Consider the following 26154-nt stretch of genomic DNA (forward strand, 5'->3'; position numbering starts at 1 on the left):
AAAATATGTGTAAGCATATGAAATAATATAGTGGATCATCACAGTAAAGAATATGTCTGAGCTAATTCAGAGACTCTACCTAATTTTTAGATATCAGTTCAAAGAAATACAGACTTCAAGCCATGGTATTTTCTCTACTCCTAATCACCAGAAATAAATATAGATTTTTACAGCAGGGCATCCCAAATGATTAATTCGTTTTGTTTCCAGTCAAAGGGAAAAACTGCTACTGGGGAAAACATTATATCATATAGGTCAAATACAGGAGAGACTCACAGAAACCCAAAATGTTTTTATAAATTCAAATAAAACAATTTTACTTGTTCAAGGGTAGGTAGGCAGGTAGTATCAGGGGATTTATATTTCTAGTCTGCTGGTTTTGAGGCTGTGAAGTGATGTCTATATATCATTGTTCACCATGTATCCATAATTTCCTAGAAACATTTTAGAAAAATTCCTGGTCATTATCTTGTTAACATTTTAGGTCAATATTTACATTTCTGTCTCCTCCAAGCATCTAACACTGCAAATGCAAGTCTCTCCTATGAATCAAAAGTAAGCCAGCAAAAGACATTTCTTGACCAATATCCAATTGTAAACTGGTGGTAGCTTAGCTTATGATTCTTCGTAAATAATATTTGGTCCTGAGAATTTAGTTTCTATAAGAAGTGAAGGAATAATTTGCCTAGATGCAATTTATTTTTTATTAAAACAAAAATATTAATTTCATATTTGTTGGGCATAAGGTAATAACTTTATATATAGCACCATCTGTAATACTTAAAATGGGCAAATTGGGAATATTAAGAGTTTATATTCCCACTAACAGATCGTATATCTGCATACAAACATTCATTACAGATGTTTATACTCCAAAAATATACAATGGGAATTATTAATATAGAAAACATTCTCCAGTAGTAAAAAATTTAAAAATAATCTGTAAGCATGTAGAAAGTTTTATTACCATTCTTTCTTCAGGTTTCTGAAAATGTGAATTAAATATTTTAATATATCAATGCTGACCTTTCCTCCATTAGGTCTTATAGTGGATGAGTTTTATTTCTGTAACCTACTTTTAAGTATTACAGATATTTTGCAATACTGTATAAATTTTAGAATCAGCTTGTCATTTTCTACTCCCTTCCTAAATAAATAAATTTAATTTTGAAAGCCTGCTAGCATTTTGAATGGAATCCCCTTGGGTCAGTTGATCTTTTTGGAGAAAACTCATCTTAACAACATTGACACTTTCAATCCAAGAATAGGGTATATCTCTCCATTTACTTAGGTCCTCTTTTATTTATGTCAACAATATTGTGTAGTTTTCATTTTACAAGTCTTCTACATGTAGTTTTAACTTACCTCTAATCATTTCATGTTATTTTTAAGATATTATAAGTGGTATTTTTTAATCATCCATTTTCCAAATCTTCATTGCTGGTATAGAGAAGTACATTTGATTTTTGTACACTGACCTTGTGCTTACAGATGGTATTTTCCAAGAACGGCCATACAAATATAGGTTCCATCCTATATGCTCTTCTTATAATGTAACATTGACACTATGCATGTGATTTGTTGACTCTCTTAGATATAAAAGTTAAAATTTTTTATCAAATTTTAAAAAATATAACCCTTATATATTCCATTTTATTTCTGGGCATCCTGCTTTCTGGGATTCACATTCTATCTCCCTTGATATGATCACACCTCTAGAGTTTCTATTTATACATTTCAGCCTTTTTTTTTTCTCTCAGTTTGGATAGTTTCTATGTCAATATCATCATGTTCAATGATCTCTTATACTGTTTTAAAGTTTTATCTTCGCCAATTCCACTACTTTGTCAGTTCTGAATTTCTTTATAATTTTTGTCTAAATTATGCCAAGATTTCACTGTTTCCTCACATATCTAGCAATTTTTATAGGATGTTGAACAATATAATAGTTACATTATCAAGAGTCTGAGTTTTGCATTCTATTTAAAAAGGTAGAATAGAGTTGTCTTTTATCAGGCAGTTGAGTTTATTTGTTGATCAGCTTATTGATTTTAGATTTTGCCAGGACTTATCTACAGTAGTCTTTATTCCAGGGCTGTTTTATCCTTTCCAGTAAAGTGTGTCCACTCTGGTCTCTCTACTTAATGCCAGTGTTTAACAGAGTGTCTCCATTATTGCTTTGTTGGCACTTGAATGTCTCTAAGCCCTTTTGAGATCTGGGAACAGTTTATCTTACAGCTTCCTGATAACTGCTCCATGCCAGTTCTCCTAAACCTAGCTTGCTTCTAGAATAGAGTCAAGTTTAATAGAATCTTCTAGAACCAGTATTTGCACAGCTTAGTATTCAGCAAAGACTCCAGATGATCCCAATAAATATTCATTGATCTCCTCCTCTACATGCACAGCTCCATTCTCTATGCTACTGTGCCCCACAGTTACCTGCCACTTCGGTCTCCCCAGTGTCTGATCTCTGCCTCTTTAAGGTACCAATATTTCAGTGATCTACTTGAGTTCCTCCATGTACTAGAGCCCAGAAAGCAGATTCACAGAGAAAGCCAGAGCCAATCAGAGGACTCACTTTGTTTCCCACCCTCAGAGTCACAGCCCTGTTCTGTCATTCAGTATCTGTAAACAATTATTTATAGATTTCATTCTGCTTTCTGGTTGTTACTGTGGGATAGAAATTTCAGTATCAGTTACTCCTCATTAGGTTTTGAAGGTGATAAGAATCAAAAAAGTTGAAAGATAGTTTCAGAAGAAATCTATTCCCAAAATGAAAAAAGAAAGGGAAAGAAAAGTCAAAATTGGAGGTGGTAGGGATGATGTATATAGGAGTAATATTATTAAGACTGGATTTGACTTAATTTTCTAAATTTCCTGTATATGCTCGCACTTCCCTCTTAGGAAAACCTTTTTTTTTTTTTTTTTTTTTTTTACTTTATTTATTTATTTGACAGAGAGAGAGACAGCCAATGAGAGAGGGAACACAAGCAGGGGGAGTGGGAGAGGAAGAAGCAGGCTCCCAGTGGAGGAGCCTGACTTGGGGCTCGATCCCAGAACGCCAGGATCACGCCCTGAGCCGAAGGCAGACGCTTAACGACTGCGCCACACACGTGCCTCAGGAAAACCTTTCTTAATGAGGCTGTCTGTAAGATGGGAAGCTCTCACGTGCCATGGAAGAATAGCAGAATAAATGGAATAAGCAAATATTGAGAACCATAAAGGAAATGCTCAAAGGAAAAGAAAAAGCAGTTAATAATATTAACCCATGATTATTTTCAGCTTTTTAATATAGAAAAATCAGGTAATATTATAATAAATAAGGCTTATATAACAGTTAGGAGTATAAGAAAAAAAAAAGAAGAAATTTAAAAGTATCTCCGATTTAGGAGACACAAATCAAATGTAAGAACACTGTCATTTAATTGAAAATCTAAATTTCTGAGTATAATCTTTATAGAGCTATAAGACTGGGTTCTCCCCTTCATATTGTTGTATTGTAAGAAAGGTTTAATTAAATTTTTTTCTCTGCAGAGTGAGAGGCATGCAGTAATTGGTTGAAGAATCCAGATAATTTCCACAACATCCTTCCACGTAATTCCCTGTAATTACTGTTGTATTTCATGTGTGTACTAGTGCCCTTCACTTTAAAAACTCCTACACAGGGGCGCCTGGGTGGCACAGCGGTTAAGCGTCTGCCTTCAGCTCAGGGCGTGATCCCGGCGTTATGGGATCGAGCCCCACATCAGGCTCCTCTGCTATGAGCCTGCTTCTTCCTCTCCCACTCCCCCTGCTTGTGTTCCCTCTCTCACTGGCTGTCTCTATCTCTGTCGAATAAATAAATAAAATCTTTAAAAAAAAAAAAAACTCCTACACAAATGAAAACTAAAAGGTACTAGTAATTAAAATATTTAAATACACAATATGAAACAAAATATGAAAATCGTGAAAGATAGGAAGCTCAGCAGATGGCGTTGATTTTATGGAGAACGTTTTCTCCAGCACTTGGGGATGTGATGATCAATACCTATGATCTTTGTTCCAACAGCAAGAGGCACAGCCAAAGCGAAATCCTTAAAATGTGGCTCCTGCAGATAAAGATCCTCAGCTCCTCCAACCCCTTCTGTGTCTTAGGAGCTTGCTACTATTTCTGAAAATAAGAGCTGCCAAAAGCTGAACATGAGAGAATCATTTCATAAAACATATTTGTGATTCTCACTCATTATCACCTAGAAAAGACGTCATTTGTGAAGCGCTCACTTTAAAAGCACACACGTCATCTTTTCCTTTCTCTCCAACAGCTTACTGTCTAGTATGGAACTTATAATATAAGATATATGAAAAAACAAAAGTCTGTTAAGAACCGATGAACAGAATCTGAAAAAGGAAACTTCCAGTGGGGAAGACTGACAGAGGAAAACACACAGACTGAGTTAGTGAGTAGAGTTTTTAAATATTGAGAGTGAAAAAAAAAAAAAAAAGAGGGCAGAGAAAATAAAAGCCTGCTAACAAATAGGGAGGGACATAAAAATCAATGAGCCATTGATAATGGGTTTTATATGGCTCTATTTTTTAAAGAGAAAAATGAAGAAAAGAAATTTGGGAAATTGGTAAATAATGACAGCCTGGTTAAAGTTGTTATTGATGAAATGTAGGTAAAAGGATGCTGGTCACGGGCACTGAATAAATAGCTCACCATACAGTTGGAGAGGAGTGTCTAATGAGGTACTATTAGGATGGATCATCATCCTTTTCCAATTCAACATTATTCTTAATGACATAGAAGGAGTGAATAATACATGACTGAGGATTGTATAGGAGTTGAGTCAGTTGCTGCTGGAAATATTGCAAACAGAAAAGAACCATAAAGCCAATGGGTTTAATAAAAGCAAGGGTAAATATATAAGCCAAAATTATCTCTGCCAAACAAGTAAGCAGCCAAGAATATTAATAGAAGAAGGAAAACAAATATAAGCCCATTTGATATTCGCATATAATTTGTTAACTAGTCATGTACACACCTCCTTTGTCCTTAGAATCTTACATAGAGTAGACCCCGTACAGACACTGCATATGCATCAACTGATGTCAGAATAATGGTATCCCCGCAGATACCATTATACCAGGGCATCTGCTCCAGAGAAACGCAGGTCCAGCCCTCAGCTCTAGATAGTTCTGGATCATGCATTTGGCTGTTCTTAAATAAAGTATCTAATTAGTCAAGGGAACCCTAGAGCTCTGTATCCTGTAGGATTCTTTAAGTAGTACAAGGTGGAAGAGAAATTACCTAAGGAAAACTTTCGCATGACCATCCAGAAGTGAAGAACATTAGAGAAAGTGATAGCAAGAAAGTAAATAGATCATAGTTTCAAGAAGGAGGTGGTAACTTGTACCAAATGATACAGAAAGGTCAAATAGGAAAGAAACGTTGGTATTGAATTTGGCAATTAGGACATCATCTATGAGAATTGACGGAGAGTTTTTGTCCATGGCTAGAGCACAATCTGGATAGCTCTGATGGATGAGTGCTTGGTTGTTAAGAAAATAGAGCAGACTATTTTTTCAAGAAGGTGAGTCCTGATGAGAAAAAAGTGAAATAGGATGCTAACAGGAGAAAGACATAAAGGATAAAAATTATGTTTTTAAAATCAAAGCTTTTGTTGAAAGTAAGAGTTAGGAGACAGGGAGAGAGAGCTTATTAAACTCCTATTAATTTTTCATGACTCAGATCAAAAGCCAGCTCCTTTGTAAAGCTTTCTGATTGCTCCCGATTCCAGTGCCTTTTTCTGTGCCTTCTCTGTGGTGGCACTTCACCTTGTCCACACCTCAATCTTAACACTCTCCAGAGTGTATCCTAGTTCTTTTATCTACTCCACTAGATTGAATTTCTTCAGGGCAGGCGGGACTGCATTCTCAGTTTCTATCACAGTGGATGTCACATCCTGTTTGATTAATAAAGTTGTCATAATAAATGAAAAAATTAGAAGAGTCAATACTGTTTTCCAGACCATACGAAACTCTTGGTTAAAACTTCATCTCAAAACAAGGATATGGATTCTGGCAAAGCAATAACAAGAAACAAGCTGAATACTCAATAGGGCATAAGATCAGAAAAAATAAAACTGAAAATGTGAATCCAAGATTAAGAAGGGAGCCACAGTGATGAGTAGAGTAAAGACAACCACCAAAAGCATTGTTGTATAAAACACTGAAAATCAAGGATCTGGAGGAAAGAAGCTAAATCATAAAGAGAACTTTTGAAATTCTGAACCTTCACTTCCTCCTTACATCAAAACTCCCTAAATTTATAAGGAAATGGTTCATAGGCCAACAATTGATATAATTCCATTTTCAGTCAAAAGAGCTAAAAGAAATTTGCTTCTTTAAATATTGATATAACTTAAAAGACAAGCGGTGATTTATTGAGAACCTCTTTCCAGTGGTTTAAAAGGCGAGAGTTAAAGTCATAAGGAGCACATAAATGGGAGAAGCTTTTATTTGAAAAGACAAAGTTGGTAACGCTAGGAACAAAAAAGACATCTGTAAAGTGGTTAAGATCAAGATGTTTAAGAGTGGGCTTAATGTAAGATCTTGGGATCCTTTCCATCCTGTGTCATGTGAAATTGTTGGCAGTGAAGGATTTAAGATCTCTGCTAGCATCAGAACGCTTGGCAGACTGTAGTGTTGTCAACATGACATGTTTATGACCCTGAAGTCATGTGCAGTGTGACTTCAAGTTCCTTACACTTTTATCATCCTTATGGTGCAATAGACATGATTTGAAAATTAATGGTGCTAGAGATCAGCCATACCACCCATTGAGCTGATGACCGAAATCAACCACAGTTAAGGGTTGTATACAGCCCACTTACGAATGAGTTCCCCTAACACACTACTTGAACTATTAGCAAAAAAAGTGAGGTCATAAATCACGTTGGTCACTGCAGTTAACATTAAAAATAATCTGACAAGAAACTGTAGATATGTGGTATATATGAACAAAGACCTTGAAACTTTGACTTTTAACTCTGTTTTCCTATGTGTAACAAGCTAAGTGTCTTAGTGCAGGCCGCTATAACAAGTTACTGGGTGGCTTATAAGCAGAAACTGATTTCTCACACTTCTGGAGGCTGGAAATCTGAGGACAGGGTTCTATTGAGGCTTTCCTCTGGTCTGCAGGCTGCTGGCTTGTATCCTTTCACGGAGGAGGAGGAAAGAGAGCTCTCTGGGGGTCTCTTTTATAAGGGCACTAATCTCATTTATGAAGGCTCCACCTTTAGGTCTCTTTTATAAGGGCACTAATCTCATTATGAAGGCTCCACCTTTCTCCGAAAGGCCCCACATCACACTGTGGGTTAAGATTTCAACATATGCATTTTGGGGGAACACAAACATTCCATCTGTAACACTAAGCATCCTCTATGTTAAGGAATACTTAGATGAAAATTTAACTAGTAAGTAATGAAAAATCCAAAAGAAAATTTCGCTTGTTAAAATGATCACATCTTTGCAGTTCTGACAAAGAATAAGATTCTTTTCCTTTCCCTATAATTTAACAAAAAAAAAAGTTATCCTTTTGTTTCATTAGAAATTAACTTTCAACCATAACATGCTGCTTACTATGTTTGCCCACATTTTTTAATATCGTCTTGAAATTCCTGAACCTACATGAGGAAACAACAATGTAATAAGGTTCTTGCCGTATGAGATTTTCGAGAATGTGGGGATTCTTTGTAAGCCTTATCTTTAACAGAATCTTCTTTCCTTAAGTCCACATGACGTAGCTCCTGTAGGGGGCAAACATTCCCTGATGATAGGAGACTAGATCATGAGACCCCTCAGGATACTGTCCAGTTACCACCTGTGTCTTTATCATCCATAAAACAAAAAACCCCGAGAATTTCTGGGTACGTGGAAAATAATAAAAGTAATAAGAAAGGAAGAGTTTATTGACACAAAACCAGGCCTTCAGCATAACTTAAGATAGAGAATACCCAGATTTTAAATAACTGTGTATAAAGAAAAATCCCTAATCCCGGCACATGCTATCTCTTTCTCACACGCATCCCTACCTCACCGCCAGGCTCTGACATGAACAAAAGCAAATGGAGAGAAAAAAAAATGATGGAAGAGTGAAGAGGGAAAATACAGATGGGGTCAAGGGATGATCTCAAATCACTGCCAGAAATATACTAAATCCCGGGGCGCCTGGGTAGCACAGTCGTTAGGCATCTGCCTTCAGCTCAGAGCGTGATCCCGGGGTTCTGGGATCGAGCCCCATATCGGGATCCTCCGCTGGGAGCCTGCTTCTTCCTCTCCTACTCCCCCTGCTTATGTTCCCTCTCTAGCTGGCTGTCTCTCTGTCAAGTAAATAAATAAAATCTTTAATATATATATATACACTAAATCCAGGGCACCTGGTTGGTTCAGTCGATTAAGCATCGGACTCTTGATCTTGGCTCAGGTCTTGATCTCAGGGTCCTGAGTTCAAGCCCCCACATTGGGCCCCATGCTAGGTGTTGGAGCCTACTTAATAAAAAAATTTTTTTAAAGAAAGAAAGAAATACTAAATCCCTTCAAATCCAAAAACACAAAACCAAATGACATCAAATATAGACAAAGGAAAGGAAGTCATTGGAAAGTACACGTGTTTGGAAGGGGCTGTGTTCAGAACATTTGGTTCTGGGGGAGACAAAGCCGGCAGAATGGAAGAAGCCCCCTTTTTCAAATTGGATAGTGCAAAGTTAGGGTCCTAAAGACAAAATGGGGGGTGCCTGGGTGGCTCAGTCGGTTCAGCGTCTGACTTTTGATTTTGGCTGAGGTCGTGATCTCAGGGTCCTGAGATTGAGCCTTGCATGGGGCTCCACACTCAGCAGAGAGTCTGCTTGGAATTCTCTCTCCCTCTGCCCCTCTCCCTACTCCTGTTCTCTCTCTCTCTCTTAAAAAAAAAAAAAAAGACAAAATGGAACCACGAATTCGGAGAACTCATGATTCCTCTCCCTATCACCAAAAATTCTAGACAAAAATCAGCTAAATTTTCCTGGAGTTTGCTGTACTAATTGTGGGAAAATTGACAAAATTCAACTCAACCCTGTAGATTAGTTAATAGCATTGCATTAGTATTGATTTCCCGGTCTCAGTAATTGCACTGTAGCAATATAAGATGCTCAGATTAGGAGAAGCTGGATGAATGATATATGAAAATGGCAACTCTCTAGTAAGCCTAAAGTATTTCAAAATAAAATCTTAAAATGATTGTTACACACACAAAATTACTCATCCAGTTACTCCTATGTTAGAAGTGTGAGAACAGGGGTGCCTGGGTGGCACAGCGGTTAAGCATCTGCCTTCGGCTCAGGGCGTGATCCTGGCGTTATGGGATCGAGCCCCACATCAGGCTCCTCTGCTATGAGCCTGCTTCTTCCTCTCCCACTCCCCCTGCTTGTGTTCCCTCTCTCGCTGGCTGTCTCTGTCTCTGTTGAATAAATAAATAAAATCTTTAAAAAAAAAAAAGTGTGAAAACAGCATAGCCTGTGTGCTTATCTGGAGGGAAAAAGGTGAGGGGACTTCTCCAGTGACCTAATTGGTGCTGTTCCCAGAACCAGCACCCAAAGCCACCACGTTAGAACTCTAGGAGGCATGGCTTTGGCAGGCAAGCTTGCTTATTTATTTATTTATTTATTTATTTATTTATTGTCAGGAAAACACATTTTCTCATCTGCTATTTATGCCCTGCTTTGTATTCAGTAAGGCTGCCAGATCTGGTTCCCGTGTTCACTTGTCCTCTTCCTCTTTAGATACTCAGAAATATGCCTTTTTTCTGACAGGAAATAATCTCACATGTTCAACTCTCTTCCCTTCGCCATTATTATTCCCTTAACTCTGGTTTCTGCCATTCCAACGTGACTCTCAGACTATCTCAGACAGGCTGTGAATACGATTACTAGGTGGGCTGCTGCTGTCCCTACCACATCTGTCACCGCTCCGTGAGCCGAAGGAGAGACCCAAGCATTCTTTCTTTAGTCTCACCGACATGAATACGATTTAGCTTGGAATCTGTGGATTAATTAATGCTTTAAGCATCAGACTAGAGATAGCAAATGTTTTACGTTGTGTCAGGCTAAGAGCTTCACACTTGCTACCTATGAGGTAGGTAATATCCCCATCCTCGCCCTAGAGACAGGGACGCTGGGGCACAGACATCTTGGCCATTTGTCCAAAGTCACAGAGCTATGAAGTCCTAGATTCTCTAGGATTTGAACTCAGCCAAGCCTGATTCGGTGTCTATGAACTATTCTGTTTCCACAGTCCAATATCGGATACTGTTTCTGAGGTAGAATGAAAACAGGCTCCTTTACTAAAATGTCATTTTCCTATGGAATTGTTAAAAAAAAATTCTACAACAGTATAAAGAAAAACATGTTGAATGTTTGCAGATTTAAAGGAGCGCCTAAGGAAGGCTCTCTTTTTCACAATACTATGGATTTCGGTTTCTTGTTGAAAGATACAGAATTGGGTCAAGGATAAGAAAGCAGCGGTTGTGGTAGGATGAGAGGAGGGCACATTCTCTGAGGCAGAAGCTGTGCTCTCTGACCACTGGAAAATGGAAAAGAATAAAAATAATAAAGCCTTGGAACAAGCAAATTCCAGCAAGAGACAGCCCCATCCCAAAGAACCTCTAAAGGAGGAGCTGGGGGAGCACCCTCTCCCAAGAGGCAGACCTGGGGGGGGGGAGTCCAGGGGACATTACCTCTCTGAAGGAATGAGTTTCCAGCAAAGGACTGCAGCCTCCCCCATGAAAGGCTCTCTTCCCATCTTGCAGTTGTTTGTGGACACGAAGGGAAGAAAGGTGTGCATCTTTGAGCCTGGCTCGCCACTCTCAGGCACGGATTTCCATCCTGAAGTAAAAGACGACATGGTCAGACTCCTGTCAGAGCAGCGCGTGCCCCTCATCTCTCCTGTCACTGTGTCACAAAATTTGAATTTGTTTATTTTCCTTTGATCCGCTTTCTGCATAAATCCTTCACAGGGGGTTCCTATGAGAAACTGTGACAGAGGAAGTTGTTATCTCTAATGGCTCTGAAAGTTGTTAACTTTAATGGATTAGAACTGGAGGCATTTTCAACTCGGTGATTTCCAGGTAGCAGGGGAATGGAGCAAAAGACTTTTTAGGTTCTGGCTGGAACTTCAGAGTTCAAATCACATTAATGCCATTTGGTCAGATCTACTGAAAGAACAATCCAAGCACAAATCCTGCCATTGCCCTGCGCTCCCAGAGTCACCGGCAGATTGACTCATCTATTTTTAAATAAGTTCAGGTTTGGGTAGCTCTAATTGCAAATCAGAATGATTTTGTCCCATTGCATGAACATTGTATGTATCGTCTTACTTTATTCTCAAAAACTAATTATAAGATGGATTGTTCTGAATACACAGTTTTTCACCCAAGTTCTGTGGTGCCTGAGGTGACCTCTCCACAGACAGGCGTGGTTTTATAGCTGTCCCCTTCCTTCATGATTTTGTCCAGGAGTGCTCCAGTCACACAGCTCTGCCAGCTGTACTTGACTTTGATTCCCAGTAAAGGATTCTCATAGGATTGTGTCCACTTTATAAAAGGAAATGGATTTTCCTGAGTGGAGGGTATAACAGAGTATAACAAGTTCTTTCCCGAAAAAAAAGAAACTGCCACTGATCCTGAGGTGGGAAAATGGATGACTTCCGAGGTCCTGGGATTGTTGGGATGCAGAGATGAGGAAGAGGGGCCATTTTTCGGTCCAGTCTTCAGCCAACTCCACAAACCCATCAAATCCAGCTCTAATATGTTTTAATAACCCCACAGCCTGCTTGACCATCCTTGCCCTGACTCCTTTCCTCTGGGAAGGCAAGGGCGCACCGGTAGGAAGGGATGGGTCTGTGAGCCTTGGAGTGGATGGCTGTGGGTAGACATGAGGCTGAGCTCTCTGAAGTCCGACATTCCCCTGATCTTTGCTGCCACCCAAGCCAGTCCACATACCCCTGTCTAAAGAAACAGATTGTTGGTTTAAACCACCCCATCCGTGGTACTTTGTTATAACAGCCCCGGCAAACTAGTAGAACAGCATTGAGTACAACCATAAATTCTAGCGATGCGAAACCGAAGTGATTTCACACAAGTATTATCTCTGAATCTGCTCTACAAGCACAAAAGTTGAATTGATTCCTTCCCTTATTGCTTCAAGTGTGCTAGAAATCTCATAGGGGCTGGAAAGAGCAAAAAGCAACATCCAAAGCAGTCCCCTAACTTACTCTCAGGGACCGTCTCACCCCAGCGGTGCTAACACAAATAACTTTCCTTCCTCCAGAGATTTCAGGAAGTGCAAAGTTCCATGAGGGCCACAAAACAGGCGTCTTAGAACCTCCTTCACTGGCCTCTGTTGTTTTCCCTTTTAAAGTTGTTGTCTTGGGAATTGAGAGAGTATCTACTCTGAAATTTTAACTCTACATTTGCTGCTTTTTTAAAAAAGCTGTTGGGCAGGTCAGACAGTTTTTTGCAAAAATGTCATATGAAGCCCCATTCATGTCAAGAAAAGAGTGTTGTATTAAAAAAAATCACCCTTTAAACAATACATCCTTATAAAGATTATTGGTAATTTCGTGGCACAGTAATAACACACTAAAAAATTAATCACTATTCAGGAAATATAAAAATTCTCCTGGGTGGAGACCAAAGGACTTGAAGATATTATTCCTTGCCATAAAGATTAACAGAATAGTCAAGGGTAAAGGAATAGAGAAAGGATCAGCTGAGTAGCTGAGTCAGAGTAACTGGCAGAGAGGTTCATGTCTTAGCATAAAACGGAATGTATCAATGGCCAGTATGGATGGGTACATGCCTTAAATACATTATACCTGAAAGTTGGTTGTTCAGAACTAGTCCTGGGCACTGGGATTAGATTGCATATCTAGCAGAGATTCGCCACCCTAGATACGTGGGAAGGAGGGATGCAGAACCTGGCAACTGAACAAAAAGGTGTCTTAGGGGACACAACAGTGGCCAGGGCCTTGACCTCTCAATAACTTAACATCTTGTATTGGAGGTTTGGGTGACAAATAGATAATTTAAGAAAGAAGGTCACAATACTAGTCCTGGAATAAAGAGTTATACACATCTGTAGGAGCAAGAGGGAAGATTAATTCTTCCTGGTTAATTAGAACTTCGAGTAAAGAGTAGCATTTTCCCAGAGCTTGACCCGAATAGGTTTTGACAAGTGCCAGAGAGGGAAGTAGTTGTTCCTGTGAAGATAAGTGTGTGCTGTGTAGGGGCAGTCATGGTAGCCCACAGTGAGGTTATTGGAGAGTTAACACATTTACTTACTGGAGGGGCAGGAGTAATATTAGATTCAGCTAGAAGCGCAGGCTTGAGGAAGGCACTGGAGAAATGATTAGATAGTATATTTTGATATAGGCCAATCAGAAAGATTTTCAATGATGATAATATTTCATAGTATAAAATACTGAAAAATAATCAAATAGGTTAAGGACTGAGAATAAGCCACACAATTTCATTTCAAGAAGCGTGTCTCTTGAGATAAATCTTTGCATTTTCATTCGTTGGAAAATGACAATAATTTAACCATATTATATAAGGTTAATACTTCCACCGCAGTTTCCATGGTATTTACAGAGAATATGATTGGCAAATTATAAGTTTTATTTCAACTTTTGTGCATAATGATATTTCTAATTTATTTTCTCCTTGATTGGCTTCAGTCCTGGCCCTATACCTAATCAACTATTGCTTTAGGACCATGACCCTGCCTACCTCCAGCATAGCCTTAGCTTTGCCTCTATCCCTACTTCATACACATCCTGTGTGCCAATAATTAAAAATTAGCTATTATTCCCCAAACATACTTCTCTCTTTCACATCTCCATGCTCCCTACACACTTTCCAAGTTCTAAGTTGTATCAAGCTGAGCATCACCTACCTCAAATACTTTTCTAAATTCATATGCCTCAAATACCTAATAAATAAATAAATATATATATTTCCTTCACGCTTTTAACACAAGGTATTATCATTAGTTCCATGATGTAAGTTTATCATCTATTGTATTTTCAAACACTAGGGCTGAAACCTACTTAACTAATTAATATATAATAGTTATCTAACAGGATTAGAGTTTAACTGTATCAGCCAAAATTTATTACTGACTCAGTAGATTACATTACTCATACTATTACTATAAAAGGGTACCTCCCTCCCTACAAAGAGGCAAAGTGTGTTGAACTGCTCCTTGTGACAGCTGATTTTATGGAATTCGTCACAGTCATTTGGCATGTGCTTACGCATTACCTTCTTTAAGATGTGAGAAGCAATTTTATTTATCTTTTGAAAGCTAACTAAGAATCCATTGTGGGAGTCAGCTCAGCGAGTTGTGGTACCTGTTCTATGTTCCCACCGAGGCAAGGCACCTGTTGCCAAAGTGTTAATAATGTGTGCAAATTTGTGCACAGCATCGCCTCTTAAACCACCTTCAAAGTAGACTTTTCTTTTTACAGAAGGCAAGCAATCAGCATATCAGCACCCCAACTCTGGGGAAGGCAAGTAATCAGCATATCAGCACCCCAACTCTGGAATTCTAGAATAACTTTGAGTCAACATAGGAAATTTGGAGGAAATATTTGCAGCAATGCTACAAACACGTACACAATTCAATATGCAAATGTAAGTTGTTTTTCTTTTTTAATAATGCACTTATTAGATTTCCTCTTGAGCTAGTATTTGAAAGTAATAAAAGACAATAATAAATTCCATCGAAATCTCTAACCAGCCTTACAACTTTCTTCCTCTATAAGGTGTATCTGCAAACAGGGAGAGAGAGAATTTTTATTAATAAAAAATGTGGAATGTATGAGCAAAAGAAAAGCAAATTTTCATTTCTTACCATTGCTTACTTTTCCAAATGCTTATTATTCACAAAGATCCCATCACTTAATCACTTGATTCCGAAATTCCAGGGAAGAATCAGAAGGTATCGCCATACTCCCCAGTATTAGATAACAAGAAGCAATATTAAAATAAACAAATAAAAAATCTACTCTGTCAGAAGGATCTTGCTCTGATCCAGATTCTTCCACTAATTAGCTGTGTGCCCTCAAACAAGTTATTTCTCAGATCCCTTGTCTAGAAATTAAACTACAATATTTATATGTTTTCTTTGGATTCCAAAACTCTACCTACTCTGAAATTCATGGACATCCTTTAGTCTCATAAAATTTACCCCTTTTCTTATCAGACAGTGTCTTGAATTGAAATCATCTGGAACAAACGTTCCCGAGAGATTCTCCTCCAAGAACCATCTCTCTAATCTTGTATTCCCTTCCTCCCAAATCTCCCATGATTTCATACCTACCATTTCTACTCTGGTTGCAAGAAAGTTAAAGATTCTTGATCCCTTTCTTCCTTTTCTATCAACTCCGGCTGGTCTCTCTTCCCTCCCAGTCCCACCTAGAAAACAGGAGCAACCATCAAATCTACTTCTTTTCCATCTGGTCTCTCAATTACCTTGTTTTACCATACTTTCCTAGTAAAACTTTAACTCGGCGTCAGTGTCACCTCCTGCCTTATCATTTGTGGTTGTGGAAGGATAAGGATTTTTGGAGGATATTACCCAACCATGCAGGTTGTTTCCCCAAGAAGTTTGTGTCTTCGTTCCAATGACTTGTAAACACTATCATTCTCTTCCATTCCCCTCTATGAATATGCCAAGCTTTCACAGATGCCTTCCTTAATATTCAAACTCTTTTCCTAAAATTGTCAGCAAGAAACGTGCCTCCTTTATTTAATTAAAAAATGAAACTACCAATGTCATTTTACATCAGCAAGGCTGTCCCCTTCCTGCAAGCCAATCTATATCCACACCTAAGACCGTCATAGTCCTCTGGCCTCTCTTGCCCCTCTGATTCAGCTCTTTATCCCACCCCTGAACACTGTGTCCAGAACGTTTCTTGTGCCATCAATTGTTCTCTCTCTCTCTTGCATCTTCAACATTCTCCTTTCTGCTTCTTCCTCTTAGCCTCCAATGTACTTAAACCTCCCCGGTCATCTCCCAGCCACCTACTGCCCCATGTATGGCTCACTTTCATCTGCAATTAATTAAAGAAAGCTTTGTTGCCACACAGACCACAGTTTCACAGCCCATTCCATTCTCGGGGCCCTGCCTGCTGCCTGCTTCTCTCTCCAGTGCACTGAAACTGCTTTGGTAGTCATTGGTGGTCTCCTAATTTTGAATCCAATGAAAATTGTCTTTTCTGAGTTTACTGAGCTTCTCTGCTGCTTTTGGGAATTCTGCTTATGTTTTCATTCTTGACACTCTCTAATCTCTTACTTTACATCATACCACAGTAGGAACTATGCTTTTTGGGGAGTGATCTCGCTGACATTTTATCCTTTCTATAAAATCATTCCCCTTTCTACAAGTGTTCCAAATTCTTGTTCTCAGTGTAATTCTTTGCGCCTCGATTATTTTGACTTTATATATTATCCTGAGCTATCTCATTTATTTCTAAGGCTTAAACTACTGCAGATGCATTGAGAACTCCCAAATGTATTTTTCCATCCCATACTTCTCTACCAAGCTTTATATTGAGACCAATATTAAGGATCTATTCTTCTGTGTATCTCACATAGGCACCAACATTCATCAGATGAAATGTTAATTTCTAATCTTTCTCCATTGACTTCCTCTAACATCTCCTTATCATGCAGTCTTTTGTTAGTTTCTCACTTTTTAAATATAATCAAAATTATTTTTCCTGAATTTTGCCTAGTAAATATTTTCCGTGTGTCTGCCCTTTCCCATTCCAAGTAAAAAGTTTAGGGGCGCCTGGGTGGCACAGCGGTTAAGCGTCTGCCTTCGGCTCAGGGCGTGATCCCGGCATTCTGGGATCGAGCCCCATATCAGGCTCCTCCGCTATGAGCCTGCTTCTTCCTCTCCCACTCCCCCTGCTTGTTTCCCTCTCTCGCTGGCTGTCTCTATCTCTGTCGAATAAATAAAATCAAATCTTTTAAAAAAAAAAAAAAAAAAGTTTAACACGGGGTTCCACTGTCTATCATTTGGCTATTGTGCGTATTTCTAATTGGTTTCCCAGTCTCTGGTTTTGTCCCTAGTTGCCAGAGAAAATTAAAACTTAAATATGCATAAATATTTATCCCTGTTATTATCATAATAATCTGTATATATTTATGTCTTATAGCTAGAAAGGGTACCCATCAAGGTAAGAAATCGGACTTTATTCATGTTTGCATTATTAGCAGAACATTAGGCACATAACAGAAAGAAAAAAACAATAGGAAGATGTTGAATAAGACAGAAAGCAATGTGATTTTTCTTAAGACAGTATTTAACTTATCCTTCTTCGGAGGGGAGAAAGATTATAATTTCCATAAATTCGATTTATTGTATTCATCCATTAAACGTCTATTGAGTAACTATTCTATAGTAGACTCTTATTCATCGGTAAAGAACGTAATCTGTGTTTTTGAAATTTAAGTTCTTAATGGAGGATATGAATAAAAACAGGTGCCATGGAGAAAATATAAGCAATGGATTATAAGAAATGTCGCAGAAGGCGGTTGCCATTTTAAATATTGTAGACAGGATATCTTTCATTGACATTTGACCCCCCCAAAATTAAATAAAATGAAGAAACAGGGGAACTTAGTCAAATATTTGAGAGCATGTTGTAGGGAAGGAAGTAAGAAGTACTATGACCCCAAGAATGGCGTTTTCCAGTGAGTTCGAGGAAAATTAAGGAGACCATTGTGGTTGGAGCAGATTTAGTGAGGGACAGGAGGTATGTGGCCAAAGCAAATGGCCTCATAATCAACGTCACAGAGTTTCAGGACCATAGAGGGATTGCAGCCTATAATTGGCCATGAGGACAAAGAGAACACTTACCCAGATTCAAACCCCCTGGGATCAGGGCTGAGGGAGACAAAACTGCTTCTGCCAGAGAACCTGCAGAGGAAGCCATGTCCTTAAGGGAGAATTAAGTTTCATTGAGAGTGGGTGGAAGGTAATTTTTAGAGAAGAGAGCAGGGAGTTTTATTTATGATGGACCATAAATTCCAGAGGGCTCACTGGAGAGGTTTTAGGAGTTAGGGAAGATGGAAGAAAGAGACATAATAAAGGATATGCAAAGATATATAGTGATTAAAATGTGTGCAGTGAGGGAAAACCTGGAAGCCTGGGATTCCCTGTGGTGATTGACCCAAACAGGTAATGGGCTTAATGAGATTAGTTCTGACTGGTCTCAGAGTAGGCAGGGATGGGGGGCTGTGGGACTGGGGATAGGTTTGAGGATAACATTCTGGAGGCTCAAATGGGAAGGTTTTATCCTGAATGTGTGGTCTTAATCCTTGCAGACCCTATTGATTTGGTGTTGATAATTTTGGTAGGAAAAAAAGTATATATTTTGTTTAAGTATAAAGAGGAATAAGATATCCTTGTGTTCAGAATAAAAATTTCGTGTCGCATAAATTTATATTTTAAAATGTCTAATGATTTATTTAGAAGTCTGAGAAACACTTTAACTAAATTCATGTTGTCCTTGTTATAAGCGTTGAATTATTTCAATGGTATTTCGGCTCTCCAAAATACATATATTTCCCCTTGCCTGCTAGAATTTCCACTCTTGAATCCATTCTCTCAATTTAAGTTACATTCTCAGAAAAGAGAAGACCTCTATCATTTACACATGTGGAGACAATTTGTCCAGGTCCTCCAAGAAGATTCAAGATGATTAGATGTGCAAGAGATTATTGGGAGAAATGCCTGTGAGGGAAAATGAGAAGGGGCCAGAGGAGGATGGGAAGTCATCAGCCTAGTGCAGATCTCACCCCTGTGATGGAGAGGGATAGAAAGAAAGTCTTAGCTTGCAGAGCAGTTTGAAGACATTTTCCTGAGACTGATGAGAATCCTCAAGCAAAGTCTCCAGCCAGAAGAGCACTGTATCTCATAGGAAAAAACCTGCCTTAGTATACTTGCTGCACTGAGTCATTGGCTGGGAGCAGCCAACAGGAGGGTCACCTTGGTGCAGGTGCAGCAAAGGATTCAGAGCACCCCAGTGAGGCCTTTAGTCAATTGTGGTTACTGAGTAGGAAATCTGAAAGCCACATTCTCTCATCTGCTACAGTAAATGAGCAGGCATTTTCAAGTAAGTTTAGCTAAGTAGTGTGTATGAAGGGCACAAGATAATGCTGCAAAGACAAGTATGACACAGAAGAGGGTATCCAGAAAGCAGAAAGAATCCTTTGGGCAAAGAATGGTGCTGTGAATTCAGTTTGTGCCCCCTCCATATTCATTTGGTGAAGGCTTAACCCACATGACTACAGGAGGTGATTGTATTTGGAGATAGGGCCTTTAAAGAGGCGATTAAGTTAAGACAAGGCCTCTAGGGTGGGCTGTAATCCAATCTGACTGGTGTCCTTGTAGGGAGAGGAGATGTGGACAGAGAGAGAGACACCAGGGACATGTGTGCACACAGAGGAAAAACTATGTGAGGACACAGCCAGAAGGTGGCCATCTGTATGTCAAGCAGAGATGCCTCAGGAGAGCCCAGACCTGCCAACACCTTGGTCTCAGAGTTTTAGACTCTAAAACTGTGAGAAAATAAATGTCATTTGTTTAAGCCACCCAGCCTGTGGCAGTTCGCTACAGCAGCCCTCGCAAATTAATACAGATGTTTCAACCATTAGAGCTCCGAACAATGGAATGCCTAACCCATGGCATTGTATGCCATTGTCCCTAGAGCTGCTGGAATTTTCTTTCATTCTTTCATTTACCAGGGAAAGTTTCTGAGGAAGGACTATTTGAGCCAACTTAAAGTTGAGGCTCTACCCATGCGAAGGTCTAAGAACCTAGTTATTCTAAGCAGAGAGAAACACAAGAGCAGAGGCTCTGAGTAAGGAAGAAAGACTGGATGAGCACCCGCCAGGGATTTTGCAGAAAGAATTTCTACAGTATGTAGGGTACTCCCAGGGCCTCTGTGTTCTAGCTACAGGAGTCACCATTAACAGTAAGGTCCATTAGTGCCTCAGAAAGCGTCATCTACTTAGACACGTCCCTGGTGGGTCCATGCAGGACTCGGAAAACATGGCTGCTCACTGTGTGTGCTTACATCATTTTCAGAGACCTTCCTTAATTGTATTCTGTAGAGTTTGGTTAAAACGCAATTTAGTGAGATTACAGCAGATTGACAATGTATGTAATCCTCTTATTTAAAAATAAACAGTGTGGAAAAATGTGATTTGTGTCATACCTGGCAGCTATGAAGAGCACTGTTTGTAACACATTCTAAAAAAAAGGATCCGATTCTTTCCAACTTTGTTCAAGTAGTATTGCCCTTAATCTTCCGAACTTATTAAAACCAGTATAAATACAAGATAATATGCTTGAAAGGGTTCTTACCCCTAATTTAGTAAAAGGGAAAAAAGATTTAGTTTTTCTTTTTTATGATGCATACTCTGTACAAGTCTAATTAAAGACAAAGTTTGTTCTTCATACAACAAGCTGAGAATTATCAAAATTACCACCTAAGGCCCTTGTTAAATAGAAATAGATGTAGGTCAGAAATAGCCACAATAAGAGCTACAAATTTAGAGACTAACAGATTGAGGATATGTATATAAAGTGAATTAGGTAATTTCCCATTTTGAGAAGAATAAACACAGGGTTACATTTGGATTAATATTTCACAGCCCATTGGTCTAGAATATATGTGTAAAGAAAGGAAACCTGATTGTCAGTATCAGTTGTATTGTCAATTCCACTTTTAAGCCACACCCATGTAGAAGTGTAACTAATTCACTTTGACATACAGATCATGTCTCAGTAAGTAGTGGACTAATCACATGTGTTACGGTGTGGTTTGACTTTGAGGAGAAAGAGGCAAATCATCTTACTGAGAATTGGAAATGGGACACATTCAGGGGTTCAGTGATTCTGAAGGTGGAAAGAACAAAACAGGGTGCTTAACATGAAGAATTACATTAACGTTTACCAATAATGCTTGACCTTTACATGGGACTTCGACAATCCATTTCTCTTATCCTATTGGCATCAGTGGAATGCAAGGAAAAATGTTCTTTAGAAACAGTAAAAAATAGACCGTGGTTTATCTTAACTTCTAGATTAGATTGTTTATGCTTACTTCCCTTGAGCTGTCTGCAGCAGAGATTTCATTTATCTAAGCACAACGGAGCTTGAGTATTTATGCAATTTCCCTGAAAGTGGCATCAATGAGAGGATTGAGATCAAGTCTTTAGTTTAACTTCCGAGGCTTGAATTTCAACACCACCCTTTATTATCTCTGTAACCATGAACCACTTAACCACTCCCGGTCTCAGTTATCATATCTGTAAAATTTGAGTAATAATAGCAACTTATCAAGGAGCTCTTATGAGGATTAAAGGTATTAATTCACATAAAGCACTTAAAGCAGGCATGCCACTGATAAGTGTTTGATACGTATTAGCTTTCCTATTGCCTGAGCTACAGAAAACATCCAAAGCAGAAGGGCGCAATGGCTGGTCTGCTTGGATGCTTGGTACACAGCAGAGCCCAGCCCCGGGATACATCCTCTAGTTTTCAAAGCTCACTCAGAGGCTAATTCTTTTTTTTTTTTTTTTTTTTAAGATTTTATTTATTTATTTGACAGAGACACAGCCAGCGAGAGAGGGAACACAAGCAGGGGGAGTGGGAGAGGAAGAAGCAGGCTCCCAGCAGATCAAGGAGCCCGATGTGGGGCTCAATCCCAGGACTTGGGATCACGCCCTGAGCCGAAGGCAGACACTTAACGACTGAGCCACCCAGGCGCCCCTCAGAGGCTAATTCTGACCAGAAAATGTCACAGAATTAGTGGGGGCTCAGAGCTTCCTGAGATCTGAAGGCAGATGAGCAGGTGAGTTCTGTTGAGCCTTCTGTATCTCTTGACATAAACCCCGACCAAGGAGTCTTTTGCTATACCTGCTATTTAACAACTTTTTTAAAAAGATTTCATTTATTTATTTTAGAGAGAGAACAAGGGTAGGGGCAGAAGAAGAGGGAGATAGATAATCCCAAGCAGACTCCATGCTGAGCAAGGAGCCCAACGTGGGGCTCAATCTCATGAACCCCGAGATCAGGACCTGAGCCGAAATCAAGAGTTGGACTCTTAACTGACGGAGCCACCCCGGCACACCCCTATTTAGTACCTTTTGATCTCACAGTATAAAGCAACGAAGCTACTTAAAAGCCTCCAACTGTTCTCCACTGGAAGACAATGACCAAACTCCTTAGCAAGGCCTATCATTCTTATGCATCCTGGTCTGCCTTGCATTCGCCTTTACCCAGAATCATTACCTGCCACGGCATCCTCTTCCCATAACTCTCTGCTGACAGCGTGACTGACAGAAATCACATGAGCATGCTTGAAAGTGGACTTTTCACCAGTCAAGCCTTGGATGGCTCCAGCCTTGACTCACATTGTAACTGCAACTCGTATGAAAGCTCTTGAGACAGAACCAACCAATCCAATTGCTCCCAAATTCCTGATGCGTTATTTCAGGCAATGTGGCACTTTGTTACGTGGTACTTTTTTTGGCCATTTTGTTACATGGCAACAGATAACTAATATGCTAACAAAAAAGAGTGAAGAAACCACAGGTGAGAAACTTGGAAGTTCTCACTCCATCCTAGCAACAAGTAAAACAGGAACAGACTGAAAAATCACCAATTCTTCTTTGTGCATAAGAGAGAGGTGAACACAGAGCAAACCGCTGCCCCAGGATTGGGTAGGCTGAAGCTTGAGTTAGAAAGGTGGAAGAAGAGCCAAGGTTAGAGGAGGAGGGGGAGTGTTCACCACTCTGCTGGCTTCAGGGCTGGCAGGCAAGGTGGGAGAGCAGGAGAAGCAGTTTGTAGACCCTAGCATGCAGTTCAGCAAAGCTGAGAGGGTGCAGCCTGAGGGGATTAAGGTCCAGGTGCTGTGACAAAGCCTGATTGAGACGTCAAAGGTTAAAATCCCTGCAAAAGTGAGGAGAGTGAAGGGGAGGATGTTGTGGTGATGGACCGTGGAACAAACCAAATGTTCCTGGCAATCAAGAAGTTAATGCCCTAGCTCAGGTATGAGCCCTAGCAACTGATCCTTCAGGAGATATGGCAGATTAGGTGTAAAGGAAAATGGCCACATCATTAGGATGGTGTGTTGCCCAGGATGCCAGATTACCCTTGAAATACAGGGCTTGGGTAGCGCAGTAACAGCATGTCCTCTGTGTTCTAAACAACACCCAAGGCGACTGCCAAAGGGGCCTGGGGCCGTCCACTGGAGTTTCCAATTGGTGACAGATTGGCAAATTGATTATATTGGCCCCCTCCCTTCAAATGAGGGTTCTAAATGTGCCTTGGTTTATGTGGACATTGTTTCTGGTCTCACCCAAGCTTTCCCCCGTCATGGTGAAAACCAGGCTGCCACCATTAGGGATTAGAGAAACTGAGTACCATGAATGGATACCCTCGTCGAACAGTCAGTCATTGGGGATAACATTTCACAGGTCATGATGTGCAAGACTGGGAAAAGAACATGCTATTGAACAGAGATTTCATCCCCCCTGTAATCCACAAGCAGCAGAGCTGGTAGAAAGGAAAAATGAAGTATTAAAGCAGCACGTTAAATTACTAAACAGGTAAAAACGCTTCAGCCAAGTGGACTAAACTATTGTCCAGGCTTCAGCACATTTGAATGATCAGCCAGTAGAGCCTATTGCCCCATATGGCAAATTGGGAACCCCTGCCAAGTCACCCAAGACCTTAAAGGTATGGAAGTCACAGAAGACAAAAATTGGCCTCTCACTACAGATCAACATGTTATGCTGTTGAGAACACCATGTCCCATCATGCCTGGAAAAGGTGTCATCTACTGGAATTTGTGATGGGATGTCCCACCGGGATGGGTGGGTTACTTCTAAACTCCTGGGTGAGGGGAGAACTACTCAGTCTCCACTAGGATCCCACTGTCCTGCTTCAAGCTGGACCTCTGAAAACACACTATACCTGGAACGGAACACACACCACTGCAAGAGGGGAGAGTGCAAGAGTCGCGATCGGGTATATCCCATCCCCACCATATCTCCTCCTGCCTGACAGTTCTGCCTCCCCCAGCTAACATGTATGGACGCACAACCAGGTGAAGTTTCTAATGCTGCAGCCACATTAACATCTAAGGATCAGACCACAGATACAATTCTTACAGAAAGAGAAGACCTTCCCATTCAAGTTCCTACTAAATATCTCTCTTTTCAACTTTGGACTTTTGCTCCTGTGGTGTCTGGCCCCGGGGTGGGCACCTGATGAAAATACCTTTCTACAGTGGGCCCCCTTGTATGCCTGGCAAACTGTTGGATATGTTGCCAGCTGCCCCTCTCTAGCTTTGTCAGGTTGCCATGGTGGATATCACCACTTCAGGGAGGGGAGTGGAAAGCCTACAATAGTACATTAAGGGAAACAAGCTAGAATTAGTGTTCTTCATTCATCTGATATTACCAGTACTGGTCCAGAAAACTGGCCTGTGACACACACGATCGATAACAATGGGCATGGTGGCGAACTACACGGGCAGCCCATCCAACCACTGATCAGGAAGATCCTAAAACTACCACCATTGGAACCATGGGTGGCTGCACTCAGATTTGGGATAAGTTCATGTGGCTCACCCCAGGTTATGGCAGTTTGAGCACCAGGGCTCCCCTACACTGGGAACAGAAAAGTCACTTTAAACAGAACCAACCCAGTTGTACCAGGAATATGGGATGGAGATCACTGGAACCACGCAGTCCTTCTGTCACATTAAAGGATAGCAAGTGGTTTGGCAATGACCCATTACTCCTCCTTAGGTTTTCCTTGGTGGCCCTGAATGGGACCTGATGGCTATGTGGCCCAATCTTTGGCCTTGGCTCCACTTGGGTGGTTGGAGTGCTGCACCCTAGGTTCTCCCTGGGCACAGGAGAATCTGCCCCTCGATAACATATATTCCTAACCTCTCTTTCCTCAAGAGAGAGCGCACGTTCTGTTTCTACTGATATGATCATTTGGCTGCTATTTTCCCCCCTCCATTGGTTTGAGGGTTATGATAGCACATATAGAAACCCTTACACAATTCACTAATGAGCCTTAAATGGTAGCTGGCAATGCCTGCCCTTAATGAACACTGCAAAGTCTCTCATTGGAAAAGCTGTCCTCCAAAACAGAATGGCCTTGGCCATTATTACTGCCTTGCAAGCAGTTACCTGTGTTGTTATTGAAACAGACCGTTGTGTGTTCATACCGGAGGAGTCTGCTCATGTATACTCTTTTTACTAAATCGCAGGAGGACACAAACGAACTCTCTGTGTAATCCAACCCTAGAGGACTCAGTGAATCCGTGGGCTCTTGGTGGGAAAAAAAAAAAAATTCCTTATTTTGGGAATCATTATCTTAATCTGTGTTTTCTCTTGCATGTACCTGCATCTTTGCTGTGGTATCTGCCTCCAGTGCAGCCAAAGAGCCACCGCCGTGCTAGCGAAGCCCCTCGCGGACCCTGCTGTGCACATAGAAGAAGAGCGAGGCCTGTGAGATTACAAGAGGTGGTCTTGAGGTTTGGAGTGTTTGGGGAGGTCATCGAGAGGACGCGGCCTCGGGCTGACCCGCCAGTTGGCCCCAGGCTATTGACTCCTGCACCTTCTCAGTCTTTGAAACAAGCAAGTTGCCTCCCATTCCCACAGCCAACTGTCTTCGAAGATGCAGCCTTGAGCGCGCAAGTGCTATTGAGGCCATCTGAGCAGTATACGTGGTGGAACCCCAGTAAGGCCTCTCTACAAACACGTAAGACTCTGGCGAGTGGGTGCAGAGATCTACAGGTCTTGCCACCGCCAAGACAATCTTCATAAAGAAGTTCCCCTGCTCCTAAAACCTGCCGCCTAAGGGTCTGGAGCAGCTGCCTCTTTCCTCGGTCCCTGCCTGCCCTCGGTGTAGGAGGCCGGTTTCAGATTTTACCCAAGCAGCTCCCGAGTTTGTGAACCAGCGTTCGTGTCTGGTAGACCTGCTTTGCCTGAAATGTGAAAAGAAATTCTTTAGAGAGAAGAAAAATAATACAGGTCAG

The 26154-nt window shown here is 40.4% G+C and overlaps 1 pseudogene; it reads right to left on the reverse strand.

Moving 5' to 3' along the window:
* LOC103676156 overlaps positions 1-25674 on the reverse strand; it is a 40543-nt pseudogene extending 14869 nt beyond the window's left edge.
* Between the last annotated feature and the right edge of the window lie 480 nt (positions 25675-26154).

Source organism: Ursus maritimus, unplaced genomic scaffold (genome assembly GCF_017311325.1).
Source record: "Ursus maritimus isolate PB19 unplaced genomic scaffold, ASM1731132v1 scaffold_18, whole genome shotgun sequence".
Classification (NCBI taxonomy): domain Eukaryota; kingdom Metazoa; phylum Chordata; class Mammalia; order Carnivora; family Ursidae; genus Ursus; species Ursus maritimus.